Here is a 17,625-nt window from a genome sequence, read left to right as displayed (position 1 = left end):
GACATGGATTCCTTACTCTTCGGGTTGACTACAGACTGACTAGGGAGGCTCCCCTCACTGCGCCTGCTCAAGGTATCCACCAATTGTCCCATTTGAGTCTCTAGCTTTGCTATTGACTGTGTGTGGGAATAAAGAGTGACTTTAATGTCAAAAAAAACCTCTAACATCTTCTCCTGAAATGATGTGCTCGAAGAGGGCTCCTCAAGAGAAGGCAAGCTAAACTGAGGGTGGACCTGTGGAATTGTGGGACGTGAGTAACCTTGTGGAAAGTTACTCTGTCTGTGTTGTGTCTAGGAGGGCTAATGGGGTGGATCTTGTGGATTTCTCTATGCAAAGTTGGGGTGATTTTGCCAGCCCAGGTTATATGTGTTGGCATATGGATTGGGTGCGGGCCTAGCGAAATTTTGCACCATATGAGCTTGTTGTTGGATAAACTCAGGGTAATGCGGCTCGACTGGGCATTTGACCACATGGTGTGCAGGGCTAGCATACAACGCACACACCTGCATGGCGAGAGAGGGACTCAATAGAAACTGATCCAATTTCTGGGACAACTGATCAACCTTATTACTCAACTCAAAGTGCATCCCTATCTCAAAAATGCTTGCCTTCTTTGCGACATCTTGCACAGGTATGGTCCTATCAAATCGTGAAGCATGGTGTATAGAATTTTTGCTCAAGGTCTCAAAGAGAGTCCATGCTTCATCTTCACTTTTCAACATAAAAGTGCCCATATAGGTAGCATCAACCATTTGGCAGTTATTCTCAGTAAGACTGTCATAAAAATATTGCACCAGTTGCCAGCGAGGCACCTGGTGGTGGGGACACTTGCGAAGAAGATCTTTTATCCTCTCCCAAGTCTCGTAGAATTGTTCTCCCTCAATCTGCAAAAAACTGGTTATGACTTTACGAAACTGATTCGTCTTACCAATTGGGAAGTACTTTTTGAGGAACTCGTGTTACATTCCTTCCCAAGTGATAATCTGAATTGTATCTAGAGCCTTTAGCCAGTGCTTAGCTTTATCTTTGAGGGAGAACGGAAATAGCGTCATCTCCAAAGTTATTGATCCGCACTATCGAGCAGATCTCTAGAAAATCATCGAGATGACTATATGGGTCTTCATTGCTAAGGCCATGAAAGGATAGTAACATTTGAATGACACTGGCCTTTATTTTAAATTGATTTGCTCCTACATTAGGTCTCGTGATGCAAGAGGCGGGAGTGTATATGTTGGGCATGAAGTACTCCCTAAGGGTATGGAACAATGACTGATTTTCAATCATGATGATGGGATGAGAGGCTCTCCTAACGAGAGACTTGGGATCCTTAATAGACTCAACTAGCTCGGGGTCGAGTGATCGTCGCCCGTGCATGCACCAATGGAGTAGACTGGTGCGGCAAATGTCCTAACTTTGGGTTTTCTACCTAACTAACGCACTAAGCGGCCAAACCACGCAAACCACAAAGCGAGTAAACAAAAGCAAATACTGAAAAATGGAAATAAACAAAACACCATGCAGTTCACACAGCAGGGATTAAAAAAATGAAATATATGTGCACGGTACCAATTCATACACAGTCACCTCTAAAGGAATCCTATAGGTGGGTTGTGCAGAAAAAGTAAATTGTTCTCTATGTTGTGCAAACATGTGGTTCTAATCCTAAGTACAAAAAGCAAACTAAACAAGCTTAATTAATCAACTAAACAATCTTAATTAAAGAACTGAATTAAAACAACAACCTAAAATACGAGAACAAACATAAGGCAATAAAGTGAATACTCGTATTTCGCCATTCGCTGGCAACGACGCCAAAAATTTGGTCTCGTTTTGATAAAATGATTTTTGAAAAGATTTTTTTAAATGAAAAGTAATGTGAAAACCAGACACCAAATATAAAAACCGATTTTCACTAGTGGTAGAGACCGGGTCGAACTCAAGGAATGGGGAATACTTTGTATTCAAACAAGCAATTAACTATTCTTTATTTCCAAAATGAGAAAGTATGAGGAAAGTACAGCTAATTAACTATTACAACAAATGAATACCCTACGCAGAGGGTTTAAAATGGTTTTATTACAACCCAAGAATTAAATAGAAATTAAAAATCCTAATCTAAAAAAAACAAAAGTCTTTTATGCTTGTGCTTCCATGTCACGTGTCGAATGCGTTCGCAACAAGTATCACTCTGTAAACACCCCAAATTTTCATTCACCTCTCCAACATTTCCACTAAGCATCAGCATCCAGCCTCTGAAAGCGCCAAAAGGCAAAATGGTCATTTTCTGAGCCCGGACCTTGCAAAAGTCTAAATTTCATCTGCAACTCTCAAAATTTCTCTATTTTTAGCTCAGATGTTCAAAATTTTATTCCTGACAGAAGACAGAAATCTCCAAGTCTTGGTTCAAGATTATATTGCATAAGACATGGCATTGCATATCATTGCATGAGCATCTCATATCACTGCACTGCACAGCATGTCATTTCGAGGTCCAGAACTCTTGATTTCAAAATTTTCAATCCAGATTAGAATTTCAACTCTTTTCAAAATTGATTTTAAACCCTGGGTCTTCAAAATTATCAATTTTTCCCATTCTACCCCCAGGACTCTGAATTTCAAAATATTTCCTCAGGAAAATGATCTGGATAGTTTTCAATATGGATTTCAATCACTTCACCTCAGATTTTGCTCTTTTGTCAAACTATTTCAACTATCATTCTTTTACAAAATCGCCCTACAGGGGCCAACTCTTTTCAAAAATTTCTGTTTTACCAATTAGTCCAATTTTTGTGAAAATTTCAAAAAGAGGTTTTGTTGTTTTGTCCGTATTTCAATAAAGAAGCAATGTGGGACCCACACTGAGGTGGTGTCACATAGGCTTTTCTTTTGAAAAACCTGAACTTTGAAAAACCCAAAAATATAGGAGCCTTGTCCCCTGGATTGGCGCCACTTGTCTTTTCTCTCTCCTCCTATTTACCTGCCATGTGTCAGCATAGGGTTCACCTAGAGGTGGTGCCACATGTCACCTTCTCTCTTCTGCCATCCTTTGACACGTGTCAGTGTGGGGCTACCTTAAGAAGCCGCCACATGTCATTAGACATCCTTTTCATTTCATGCCACGTGTCAATGCCCACCATCTTCACTTTGTGTCATGTGTCATTCCAAAGTCACCATGAGATGCCAAGTGTCATATGTTGTCCTGTTCAGAAAAAGTAAAGTTTGTCTCCCCTGAGGTGGCGCCATTTGAAGTGTGTCTTTTGCAGAGGACACATGTCAATCTCTCATTTCCTCAGAAAAAGCAAATGACACATGTCATTTCCTGCTCTCCTCAGAAAAGCTAGAATTCAAACATTCAAATCCTTCCTCAGGTGGTGCAAATCCTGAACTTCACCTTTTTTACTTTGTCTGAGATGGCGCCACATGTACTTGGCCCTCCTTCTCTTCCCTCTGCCACGTGTCAATCTCTGCTCCTTTCAGAAAAAGTAGAATGACACATGTCTCCCTCTACTTTTCTCAGAAAAGTAGGTGACACATGTCATTTCCAGCTTCCTTCAGAAAAAGTAGAGGACACATGTCACTCTTGGCCTTCTCCAGAAAAAGCTACAATTTAAACAAGGTCTAGGTGGCGCAAATCCTGAATTCTGCCTTTTCCATCTGGTCTATGAAGGCGCCACGTGTCCCTTTCCCTCCTCCCTCTTGCCACATGGCACTGTAGGAGCCACCTTGAGGTGGCGCCACATGTCCACCCTCCATTCCTCCAAAGCCAACCCCATTTGAATTTCAAATCTCTCTTTGAGGTGGCGCCATTTGAGAAGACTCCTTCAGCCAGTTGACACTTGTCAAAAGCAGAATCATCTTGAACTGCCACATGTCCAGACCTCCCTACATCAGAAAAAGTAGAAACAACTCCCCTCTGATGTGGCGCATTCTACTTCTTCCATTCCTGTTCTCTTGCCACATGGCAGTGTGGAGCCACTCTGAGGTGGCGCCACATGGCATGCTCCTACTGATTCCAACTTTAAACCTCAAACTCCCTTTTGAGGTGGCGCCATTCCAGAACCCCACTTGGCTTCATTTTGTATTTATTTTATTTCTTTTATAAAAGTAGCCCTCTGAGGTGGCGCCATAGGAGAATCTTCAGAAAAGTAGAAGTTTGAATTTCAAACTCCAAGAGAACACCCCCTGAGGTGGCGCAATTTGGGAGACTCCTGCAGAGAAAATCAAGCTACATTTTGAAAATTTCCAAAAAAAAACCCTGTTGAGGTGTCTCACCCACAAAATTCTCATTTTTATTTTCTCAAAAAATCCAAGTGGCATGCCTTGAGATGGCGCCACATGGAGGGCTCAGATTAAGCCTCTTTGAATTTCAAAATTTTCCAAAAATTTCTATAAATACAAGGCCCCACGCCCAGCCTAGGGGAGATCCCTTTGGATTTAGCATTTTCACTCTGAGTGCCCTACTACACGGTTTTGATTTATGGAATTCACGCCCCCTTTGGGCTCAGTTGAGATGGTGCATTGAAGCCCTAACCTTGTTCGTATCAATTCCAACTCAACCTAGGCGTGTGGATCGAATTTCGTGAACCCTCGGAGGCTCGGATCGAAGAACGAGAGAAGCCATTCATACTCACTCATTTCGGGAGTTCCAAAGCTGCAGGAAAACACAAGGGACATTCAAAAGAAGGGGCCGAAGTCTGCAATTTCCCTTTCTTTCATTTATTTAGTGATGTAATAATATAAATTTTGGAATAAGAGATTTAATTTTCTGCTTAGACTAGGATGCATATCATATAGTTTGAATTCATGCAATATCCTGTTTAAATGATTCATGCATTTTATTTCAAAAGCACTATGGATGTACACAAATGGCACATGCACCAACTCTTAGGGAGTTGATGAACTCGGTGGAGTCCATATTTATGGCCCTAGTCGGAATATGGACGAGACCCAAATCCATCATCTCTCTACCAGTCACATTGAGCCTACACTCTTAGGCTATCTTAAAATGCACATCATATTTCTAATATTTTCAAAGTATTGTGCATTAAATCAATTAAGCTCTGAACATATTCATGGCCACAGTCAGAATATGTGAAGGATTTATTTTGACTTAATACACATTTTTCCAACAAATTTCTTAGAAAATCTTTCAAAGTGCATTCATTCACTCATATCATTTGCATCATGAAATCATTGGTTTTCTCATGATTTTCTCAAGAAAACTTCATTCTCAAGAAATCGATTTCTCAAGAAACTCTGAAAATTTTTCAAAATCGGTTTTCCCAAGTCAAGTTTTTCCACAGTTTTCCATGGAAAAAGGTTATTTTCTCAAGATTTTAAAAGAAGTCTCTCACCTTTCTCAAAGATCAAAATCAATTTCCAAGGGTTTCGAGGCTAAGATTTCCAGAATTTCAATTTCCCAAGTTTCGATTTTCCTTCCCCAAAGAATTTTCCAATGAATCTCAACCATTTTCTAAAGAAAGCTTTCAAAACTTGAAGCTTTTTCTTACAAGCATTTTCCCTTCCAGTGTTCACCTTTTCTCAAGAATTCTTTCCATTTTCCCAGGATTTTCATCCATTCATGATTTTCCCACACCTTTATGAACTTTCTCGTGATTTCAAAACCCCTTTCATCTGAGTTTCTTGAGAAATTGACTTTCACCTTTTCCCTGAGAAATATCTTTCAACTCCAAATATTTTCCAAGCATACATCATGTTTTTCCTACTTCCATTTCCAAAATCTCATAGCACATGCATGAATTCTCTGTGCATTTAGGATAGAACATGATTTCAATGATGTAACTAAGTCAAGCACAATTTTGGTCCTTGGTTCAATTACCCCTGTTAAAGGCGGCAGGAACGGTCGAACCTCGTACCGACAGGTCGAGCCCCATCCCATGGATTTTCCCGCAATTTTCAAAATGGAGGCGAGTATTTCAAAACAATTTCCAAAATCCGGTCAAGTTTGAATCACGAAAGCATTTCCCTCTCTCTTCCGCAGGGAAGGGAAGACGGGAAAAATTTTGCGACGATAACACACTCGCCTGCTTGCGCCTGCTCTATGCCTTCCTGCACACTTCAAAAGCACACGAGCAGCACAAGAAAAGAACAAAAACTATACTATGCAAAATATATCAAATAAATGTTAAAATCTAAATTGAAACAAGGAAAGATAATGTGAAAGAAATGCACTGACAAGTTTGAATGAAATTTATTACATGAGTGCTAAATTCTAAATGACAAGTAAAGAAATATGCTAAACATATAATGCTAATGTATGCAAGCTAACTACTAACTACTAATGTAAATGATTTCGCAGTAATACTACTAAAAACCTAAGTACATACTATTAACTATTTTGGACCACTAATAATTAACATCAACACTACTAAGTAATACTACTAACTATTTTAAACCTAATGGCAAATCACTAAGTAAACCTAAGCACTAAGTGTAATATCAAAGCAATTAATAGCATTTTTTTAACTAAGTAAATCTAATGATAAAGCACTAAGTAAATGTGATATTAAAGCAGCTAACAACAAATTTTTTTATGAAATATCAATCAATAACAACACTTCACTGGAAAATTGATTAATCAATAAACTAAGTAACCTAAACACTAGGTAATATCAAAGAAATCAGCAAATCAGTGCCATCCGATCCAGACATCAGTAAATCAGTGATTTGATTCAAGAACTCTGTAAACAACACTTCACCTAACCGATCTAGTAAACAGTAAACAATCCAGACATTAGTAACTCCAACCGGATCTAGTAGACAATCAGTATTTCAGCACTCCAAACAGATCCAGTCATTCGATCAAACCGATCCAAAAATCCTAAGATCAGTAATAGCACACTCATTGGAGAACAGTAAAAAAACACGACAATCAGAACTTCTGAATTTTGATCGATATTCAGATAGTCAATATTCAGATACTCAATTTCAGTCGATCAAAACTCGTGTATTCGATTGCTGGACCGCAATCGATCAAAATTCCAAACCGAATATCAGCTTTGGAAATCGATATTCGGAAATCACTTATCATCTTTGGAAACAATAATCGTCGAGAATCAGAATTAGCAACAGTGATTAATAAGATTCTGATAGAACTCAAAAACAACAACAACACTAATTACTACAGAATAGAATTAATCCAGACGTCCGATCAAACCGAAGATCAGTAGATCACGATGCTCCTTCACACAAACAAACAATAATCTGATGATCAGATTATCGTCGGATTCTAATAAGATGATCCAAATTATCGTCGGAATAGATTATAATCGATCAACTACATTTACTTGATCCTTCACATAAACTGGCTTTCGTTGCTGGAAAATACATAATCGATTACCGAAAAGACACAATACTCAATCAGATGATCGATTAACCTTCACACAAACAACTATTGATTGTCGAAAAAATTAGTAAATGCTAATGCTAATAAATCAATCGATCGATCATGATGATTTATCCTCTGATGATGCTAATGAATTCCAATTAGATGCAACTGATGTAATGAAACATGGTGGATGTTGATGCTGAAACAGAAGCAAAGATGATGAATGTGGTGAATGACAAATGATGCAAAAAAAAATGCAAAAACGAAAACCGGAACATACAGGATTGATACCAGATTATGCTGAGAAGAGAAAGATTGATAAGAAGAAGAAGAAGAAAGAAAGAGGAGAGAAGACATTACCGTGGATGAGGTTGAGAAGAGAGGTGAACTCCACCCTTTGCGCCGCCTCCGGTGTGTAGATTCTCCGCCGAAAAGAAAGAAGAGAGAAAGGAGAAGAAGAGAGGAAGAGAAAAGAGTGGGAAGAAGAAGGGGAAGAATTTCCAGCAAGGGAGGAGTGGAGGAGGCATGCATAGGAGAAATACCCCTCTTGCTTCTTCACATGGGGTTTTTAAAGATATAAAATTTCAAACTTGCTTCCCCTTTTTTCACCTAAATTCCATAAAAAGACCTCCTACTACTTCCCTTTTCTAAAAAAACTATTTTCTACCTTATTTAACCTAAATTGCTTTTACCAAACTTTCTAGACGCTTTTTCCTCTTTATATATTTTTTTCTCTTTTTAAATACATTCTAAAAATTATTAAATCGCCAAATAAAACTTGCAATTCATGCTTTTTTTTATTTTAACCTTTTTTGCGTGATTTCTTGAAACTAACGATAAATGTGGGAATTTAATACAATTATTCATCGGATCATGCATGAATTAATATGCTAAAATGCTAAAATAATTGCATGATCAATGTGCAAAGAAGTCATGGTTCAAATTTCACTTGAATCTAAGCTAAAACGAAGGAATTGGAGCATTTTTAGAGTAATTGGAGTGAACTGCATGGTAAATTGGATCCAATCTGATCCAAAGGTGAAATATTGGATCATGAACTAGATCCAAACCCAAAATATCTATAAACCCACGTGATCCAAGATGCACTCCATGATCTTTTACCAAAACCCCCCTCTTTATCAAGCATTTAGGTAGTTAGTTGTAAATAGTAAATAGTATTGATTTTTAGTTAGAATTAAATTTTGTTAAGGTAGGTTTTAGAATTAGGAATGATTTTTAGTGACTTAAATAGATTAGAAACCCTAGAGTTTGACATTTTTATCTTGGAGAAGCTGCCACTCTCTCTCTCTCCCACTCTCTCCCCCTTTCTACTACTCTTCTTCTTCCCTCTTTTCTAAAAATCGTGTTTTCAATCTTCCTCCTTTTATTTTATTTTGTTTGTTTCTTCTTGTGTGTGTGCTGCCATTTATTTTGCAGGTGCTGCAGATTTTTTCAGAGAGCTTCCAACTCGGATACGGCGTGCCGTTTACCACCACCGAGGATCAACCTTGTTCTCTCTTCAACTGATCCTCTTGCTTCTCTTCTACCATCAACCTTCCCCTTCGTCACTCGGCTTTCGGATGTTTGCAGCAATGGAAGATATTTTGCAGACCGCCAAGACCTTAAAATGTGCTTCTCCATATACATTAACCTCTCTTTCTCCCCCAACTCATCGGATGAGCCGATAGGTAAGTCTCTGTAACCTTTTCTTCTAGTTAGTAGTGTGTCAAGAGTCGTGTTTTGGTCCGGGCATGGGTCTGTCTTTCGGTTGTCTGCGTGAGTTCAAAATTTAAACTTTATTTACAATATTGAATTAAATTAGTTCGTGTTTTTTCTGGAGCAAGAGCCGATTTCTTTTGTTTAGCCGGTTGTATCAAACAATATCGATTTCAATCTTAAAAGATGCAGCCGGTTGAATCATGCACATAGAATTATTTTTTCAAAAAATTATTTTGTTTTCAGATTAATCAAATCAAGATTTTTTTAAAAATTTTGAGGTCTGGTCAGGATCTAGCTGCAGCTAGATCCGACTATTAACCATTGGTTTCATAGAATTAGTCTATTAGGTTAATTGGTCAGACTTAGGTTAGATTAGGGTTAGTCATCAGGTTAGTATTAATTCAGTAGGTTTCAACCTTAATTTCATTAACTTTAATTTTAATTCTTAAAAATATTTTAACAGTAAGTAACCATAGTTTCATTAGGTCTTACTTTATTATTCATTTAAGTTAATGGTAGATAGTTGATGTAATATCTCATATTAGGTTAGATTAGGGTTAGTCGAGTAGAGTAATTTTCTTTACATTGCTTTTTGTCATTAATTTTTATTCAATCAAATTAGAGTAGATTAAGTTAAGTTAATTAGATTTAGGATAGTTTATTTTAATCAAGTAATTAACATATAGGTTTTGCATTTTGTTTTAGTAAGATTTGACTTTTAATTAAGGTTTCTAGAAAATCACCAATTAGGGTAATTTAGGCAAGTAAGTTGGTTGATTTTTTTTAGCATTAGGGAGTTTCTTATTTTGAATTCGTTAGTATAGTTGCTATATTTTATTTGATTTGTTTTGATTAGGGTAAGTGCTCCTTTTGGTAACTCATTTAGAAATCCTTACTATAAGTAAACATTTTTATCCTTGCCTTTCAAATCTTGCCTTTCATGTTCATTGAATTAATTTTAGTAATTTATTTAATTTCTTTCTTTAATTAATAGTCCAAGTTAATCTTTTACTTTTAGTAATTTGAATTAAGTCCTAGTGGGGTCCACTAAGGGGTGTGAGCATCCAATTCTAATGCAATTCAATAATCGCCCCCTATGCCCTAATTTGGTTTAGTTAACTTAATTTTGTTTTAAATTGCCTTAAGTAAGTTAGCTTAGTTTTATATTCAATTTTTAATTTCAAGTTAATTTAAGATAGTTTACATTAAATGAATTAGGTTAGTTTACTTTTATTTGCTTAAGTTACATTAGTTGTTTGCTTAGTATACATGTTAGTTAGTCTATGCTTGGCTTAGTTAGTTAGTCGTGTAACCATTGTATATTTACTTAAGTTAATTTAGCTCCACATATTGTAGTTAGGCTTTGTTTTTATGCCTTTTATATTCCTTTCATGGTTAGTTTAGTCGTGTTTAATTTTTTTCAGTTAATTTGTTTAGTTTAATTAAGTAAATTAGTTTATTTAGAATTTATTGATTAAGGATTAGATTTGTTAGTGTAATGGTAGCATAGTTAGGAAGTAATTGTTGTTGCTTTATTTCTTAATTATTTTATTTAATTCTTTTTTTAGATTAGGTTTAAATTCATGAATTTTTTGTTCTTTGTAGCAGTAATTAAGTTTTAATTAATTAGTTCTTTGGTTTTTATATTTCTAGTTAGTTAATTAGTCAAGCAAAGTCAAAATAGTAAACTCTGTAAAATTCAAATTTTTAGCCAATTTAAGGTCATTATTTCATGTATGTTTTCAACGTGTTTTAACCTAAAAATTTTACACTGATTTCATCAGCATGTCTATTGTATCTCTGCAAAATTTCATAATTTTTCATGTTGATTTGGTTAGGTAATTAATCTGATTTCAAAAACTGGTTCTGCAGAAATTACTGTTTTGATTCATTGCTCTCAAACGGGCAATTCTGTAAATTGAAAAAAAAAATCTTAGGATTTTAGAAGAATTTTTAAAATCTGTAAATTGGGTGTCTCCATAAAAATTCATTCCCATCTGACCCCGTTTACCTTTTCAAAATCCCAATTTCCCAAAACCTATCCTGAATTTTCTTGTTTGACTAGTAGTTCAGGTAGTTCAGTAATTTCATTTAGAATTAGGTTTTAATTTTAATTCTGCTATTTTTTTATTATTTTCAATAAGAGTAGGTCTTGTTATTTTATCAGAAGTTAATAAATTAGTTTAGAATAATTTTGTTAATTATTTAGTCAATTGCTTGATTGTTTGATTCATTCTCTTTTATAGAGTAGTTGTCCTTAGTATTACCATTAGTTTAATTGTGTTCTATTAATTGCTTTCTTTTTTTTCTATTTTCTTAGTTAGATAATTAGTTGTTGATTATTTGATTAAGTTGTTTATTGCTTACTTAATCTTGTTTAGTGTTAAGTAGATTAGGTACTAACCTTGTTATTTTAGTCTACATAGCTTAGGTTATTTTGCATATTCGAATGTATAAGGAGGAGGGCGGGTAGTGAAGGTTGATTCTGTGGCTTCTTCAGCTTACATCGGAGTCCCAGAGTTTAGATTAGGATTTTATTATCTATTATTTGTGAACTTGTAGTCATTGTAATTCTTTTATTTTTTAGACATTAATAAAGTGAATAATTCAAGTGAATTGTGCTTTGCCTTATTCAGTTCCTTGAGTTCGATCTGGTCTTACCACTAGTGTAAGCTGGTTTATTTTTATTATTTGGTGTACAGTTTACATGAGAGTTTTATTAAAAATTATTGTTTTGAAAATTATTTTTTATAAAAGATACACCAAATTTTTAGCGTTGTTGCTGGGGAACGGCGGTTGATATCTATCATTTCTAATATTTCATTTTATTAATATTTATATTTCTTTTAATTAGTAGGATTAGTAAGTAAATATAGGATTTAACCTAGTTAGTACATATAGGATTCACTTATTGTTTTTCTAGAATTCACGTATTTGCATGAACAAAGGAGCGAATAGACTGGTATGTTTTAGAGAACTTAGTTTGTGATTTCTTGTATTTATGCTAATTGTGTGAATTACATTAAAATTTTATTATTTGAATTTCATAGAATAGTTTAAATTAGTCTGAAGTTGTTTGGATTATTGTTATTTGCATTTTAGTGTGTATTTTGTGAATTTTGTTATGCGTTTAGATTAGATAGTATAGAGTAATTAGGTATAGTCAGTGTATACAAGGGCGGAGAGCTTTGAGAGCTCCTCTTCAACTGTTTGATCCTAAACCAGAGCATATTTTGAGAAGATCTAGAAGTCCAGATTGAATGGCAGAGCAGATAGAGGAGCAACGTAATGAATATCGTCCGTTGAGGGATTTCTTTATCTCCAATCAGTACACCTAGGTGTTTGCCATTAGGATACCTGAGATAGGAGTGCCTCAATATGAGATCAAGACCAACATTATTCAAATGCTACCGTCATTCTATGGCCTTGCTCATGAGGACCCATATCGGCATCTTGATGAGTTTCTCGAGATATGTTCAATGGTCAGGATCAATAACTTCAAAGACGATCTATGAAGCTGATACTTTTTTCATTCTCTTTGAAGGACAGGGCGAAGCATTGGTTCAAGACCTTGAACCCAGGACAAATTGAGACATGGATTCAATTGCAACAGAAGTTCCTGAGAAAGTATTTTCTCATTAGTTGCACAAACCAATTTCGGTGAGCCAGCACCAGCTTTTTGGAGATGGATGGTGAGCAATTTCATGAGACATAGGAACGTATGAAGGACCTGCTTAGGAAATACCCACATCATCAGGTACCTAGGTGGCAAGTAGTGCGGAGTTTTTATGATGGTCTGTCCAAAAGAAACAGATAAATGATAGATTCATCCTGTGGTGGTACATTCATGTTGAAGACCAAAGATGAAGCATGGGGATTATTTGAGACATTAGCTGAGAACTCCCTTCACCATATGACTTCATCTTCAGCATCTAGGTTCGAGAAGATTGCATCAAGTGGTCCCAAGAAGGGTGGGCTACTAGAGGCAGGGCCTACTGATGTGATTCGGAGTAAGGTTGACATGCTTGTGCATAAGTTGGACTAACTTCTAGTTGGACCATCCTATCAGCAAATAGTGTGTACCCTATGCTCTAGTCCAACACATCATGTCATTCAGTGCCCTTCGACAACTCAGTATCCTAAATTTATCCAGGAACAAGTTTAGGTCACTCAAGGATTTGCCAGACCCATGCATAATCCATTTTCATCTACATATAATCCAGGGTGGCAAAATCATCCTAATTTTTCATGGAAGAATGCACAAATTTCAGTCTCTCCTACTCAGCAGGTTAGGCCTAGCATTCCCATGCAGACATATCAGAGGCCTAGTTACCCTCAGTCATCCCCTATTGAGCCATCAGTTATTTCTCAGAAATTCCCACAGCTGTCATCTTTTGAGGAGAGACTTCTCCAAGCATTTCAGGAGGTGAAAATCTTCAATCAAAATGCCTTCAAGAAGTGCAATCAAGTGTTAAATACCCATACACAATCTATTTCCAAACTCGAGACACAAATGGGTAAGTTAGCAGAGGCTTTGAGTAGGAGAATCGATGGTAGCTTGCCTGACCAACCTGTCATGAATTATAAACATCCCAAATTTTTCACATTTGTTTTCGGAAACCCCCCCTTTCACAGATGTCAACCCTGTATTATAGTGTAGGAGTCTAACCCTTGGTCCATTCCAGTTTAGATGTCATTTCACCTTTTTTTTTAAATTACTATTTTACCCCTAGGTCACCTTAGACCCTTGTCAGTTAGACCCAACCAAGCTCATTTTAAGTTCAGAAGAGTTAGGATGTCAGTCATTTCTAGCTCCCTTGAGCTCACAATGAGTAGTGTCATTTCATTTCAACTAAATTTGGTTCATTTCACGTGAAATGAGCTCATTTCTAGCTCAGATTCCATCCAATTGTCTTTGAGTCAGTCAATTCCAGTTGGTCTTATTCCTCTGAGTTTAACTTGAGCTCATCAGAAGTTCAAGTGGTCCAGTTCTAGTTCAAAGTTGCTTCCCACATTCTTGAAATCCATTTTAGCTCAATTCAGCTTATTTCAACTAGAATTGGGCTAACCCCAGTCAGCATAGCTAGGATTTAGCTTTGAATTTAGTTCATCTTAGTTTAGGTGACCTTCACTTTAGCTCACACTCATCACATTCTTGTCACTCACTTCACTCTATAGTGAAATTCTCATCATTTCACTAAGAATTGTTTCTGTTTTCGATCACCTGGTGTAGGAGTCCAGTTAAGTCAGTGTCTTTTTAGTTTACCTGAGTTCAGAAACCTTAGAACCCAGTTCAACCTTATTCAAACTAGTCTTCCAAGTGTCACTCTTTGCCCTACAGGGCAAAATCATTTCTGATCTTGGTCATTTCTACTCAGAGTGGCCATTCAATCAATTTCTAGTCCAAACTCAGATCAATCCTTTTTCTGAAATTATATCTATATCCGAGATCCAACCCATATTTCAATTTGGACATTAGATCCAATATTGGATCTGATATCCAATATCCATTCTCTATTTCAGACCTAGATTCTATTATCCAATTCTGCTTTATTATCAATATCTAGAGTACAATTTGTTTTCTGAACCTAGATTTTCTCACCAGATATCCATGATCCAATCATTTATTATCCGAGATCCGTTCTTCAATTCTTATTCAATATCCTGAATCCACTTTCTATCTTTGATTCAGGATCTGTTCTTCAACTCTTATTCAATATCCAGGATTCACCTGTTAATTCTATCTTTAATCCGGGATTCATTTTCCAATCTTATCTTTGATCCAGGATCTTTCATCATTTTCAAACATGGATCAAACTCATGGTCCGAGACCCAGATCCATTTGTCATTTTAAAACTTTGGATCTAGATCCAAATTCAAACCTTCTTCTAATTTCAAACCTGGGTTCAAAATTGATCTCTATATTTTAAATCTAAAACCCAGTGCTTTACATTTGATATTTTGAAATGCCCTTTTCAGAAAAATGTCTTTTTCAATGGGTCAGATCTGGATCTGGATCGGAATTTGATTTCTATCAAACTCAAATTTCAAAATAGATCCTAGATCCAATCCATTTCACCTTAGATGGGACCCACCTAGGTGGCGTCACCCCTTGATTACTCCTTTTCATTTGGTTTTCTATCTTTGTCATTTCAGAAGTTTAGTTGACTTAGGACTTTGTTCTTCGCTTTTTATCTTTTGATTTTATCTTTTTGTTTTTAACCTTTATTTTTAAATTAAATGTGAGGACCACCTAGGTGGCACCATATTTGGGTTTATTTGTTTAGAATTCCAATTAGGTTAGAGTCAATTAAGAAAAGTCAAAACCAAAATTTGAATTAGAACTCTAGAGAAAATCGCCCCTCCCTTAAGATTTCCTAATTAATTCCTAATTCGGTTAATTAGAATCCCTATCTTTAGCTCTAAAAACATATTATAAATAGAGTACAAGGAGGGGACATCCAGCCATCTAACTCCTCTCCCTCTTTTGATGCTTTCTCTCTTCCTTGGCTCCTCCTCCAGCCCAAGGTAAAATCCTTCTCTCTCTTGTTTATTTTTCTTTCTTTCTTTTTCCATGGTGCCGCCCTCCCTCTCTTTTCTTTCTTTCTTCCTCTTTGATTTGCTTTTTATGTGGTATCATCAATGATCCATCCATCTGATCCCATCAAGCCTCTCTCCCCCTTCTTTCTCTTTTCCTTTTCCCTTTCTCCTTCTTCCCCTAGTTGTCACGCTTCCCTTTTCTCTTTTCTTCTTCATTTTCTTTCTTCCTTTTGCAGTTGCAGCCAAGGAGAATCTCAAGTATACTCTTCCCTTTCTTTTATGCTCTTTACTGATTATTAACATAGCTTCTGCATTTTATTTTTCTTTTATAGCCACCATGAAAAAGGGATTTGACCTCTCATAGGTCGAACCTCTCTTCCAATCGGCTATATCAAAGTGAATCCCATGCAGTTTTTATTTTCTTTATTTTATTTTATTTATGAGAATATTAGATTTAGATTTATACTATTTTATATATACAAAAATAAAAAACATTGCATTTGTATTTCTTTTTTTCCATTTTATGCATGTTAGATCAAGTTCTTTAATCTTGTTTGACAGTCCTGCATAAATCTTGATTCTGGCCTCGCATTAGCAGTGTTATTTTATGTGATTATTTTTGTTGTTTTGATCTGATTTTTTTATGAGGATTATGTCCATGTGTTTTCATGAATCTGGAAAAATTTCATGATTTTTTGGGATCTGATAACCCATTTTTAAAATAAAAAACCGAAACCTATTTTCTGCACCATCAAAACGATGTGCAAAATTTGAGTCAACTTGCTGGAGTCATATCTCTCTAACCGGAGATCGTTTTTCAAATCTGTAATAAATGGATTCTTTGTCTATGTATCTAGTTTTTGCCGTGTGATTTTGGTGATATTTGACGATCATTTACTATTTTATTTTAGCCTAAAATCAGAGCCTACTTTTCTTGAATCGTCAGGCGTTGCTAAGATCCATGATCATCTTGTCGGAGTGATATCTCCCTAACCAAAGATGATCTCTCTGATCTGTAAAAAGTGAACGATCCGTATGCATGTCTAGTTTTTGTGGTGTGATTTTAAAAATTTTTGCTAACCATGTGCTATTTTATTTTAGCCAAAAACCAGAATTTACTTTTCTTGAATTGTCAGGCGTTGGTCAGAATCAAGTGCATCTTGCCAGAATCATATCTCCCTAACCAGAGATGATTTTTTCAATCCGTAAAAAGGGATCTCTATGTCATCATGTCTAGTTTATTTATGAAAAAAATCATGAATTTTTATTTCTATTTGATATTTTATTCTGATCTGAAACCATGATAGGTACAAAATAGCTTGTTCAACAACCTCTTTTCATTTTTTAATTTAATATTTATTTCTAGCATATTTATTAAATTTATTTTTTTATTATATGGTGTTTTTAGGGTTGTCAACAGTGTCCATGTCGATTTTCATGATTTTTAGAGGTTATTTGATATGTTATCTTACTGTTTTGCAAAAATTGGTTCCCATAAGAGCCCTGTTCTACAAAAATACAGGCAAAATAGATCTTTTTCTCATTTATTTTATCTTTTTCATAAAAAGTTTTTATATTTTTATATTCTGATTATTTTCTTGATCATGTCAGGGTGCTCTCCACCCAATTTGAACTCATTTGGTCTTCAGATTAGGCATATTTCAAAACCATTTTATGAAAAACCCTGATTTTTAATATTGTTTTGCAATTAATATCAATTTTTTAGGTATTTTGGTATTTTTGCCTTCAATTCTGAATTTTTTATTTTATAATCAGTTTAGTTTTATATTTTATTAAATCATGCAGCATTCTTTATTTTTTTTAGAATTTTTATTTTATGAATGCAGGAGAAAAGGGTTATTTCAGGATAAATATCCATCAATTTCCAGATATTATTGGATAAATCTTGAAAAGCTGACATATTTCTACTAACATGTTTGCTAATTTTGCAGAAAAGCTCAAGATCTTATTTTCTTTATTTTCTCTTTTCTTTCTTTATTTTATTTTAATTGTTCAAT

This window comes from Nuphar pumila, chromosome 1 (assembly GCF_984573655.1).
Source record: "Nuphar pumila chromosome 1, dmNupPumi1.hap1.1, whole genome shotgun sequence".
Classification (NCBI taxonomy): domain Eukaryota; kingdom Viridiplantae; phylum Streptophyta; class Magnoliopsida; order Nymphaeales; family Nymphaeaceae; genus Nuphar; species Nuphar pumila.
Note: the sequence above shows the minus strand (reverse complement) of the source record.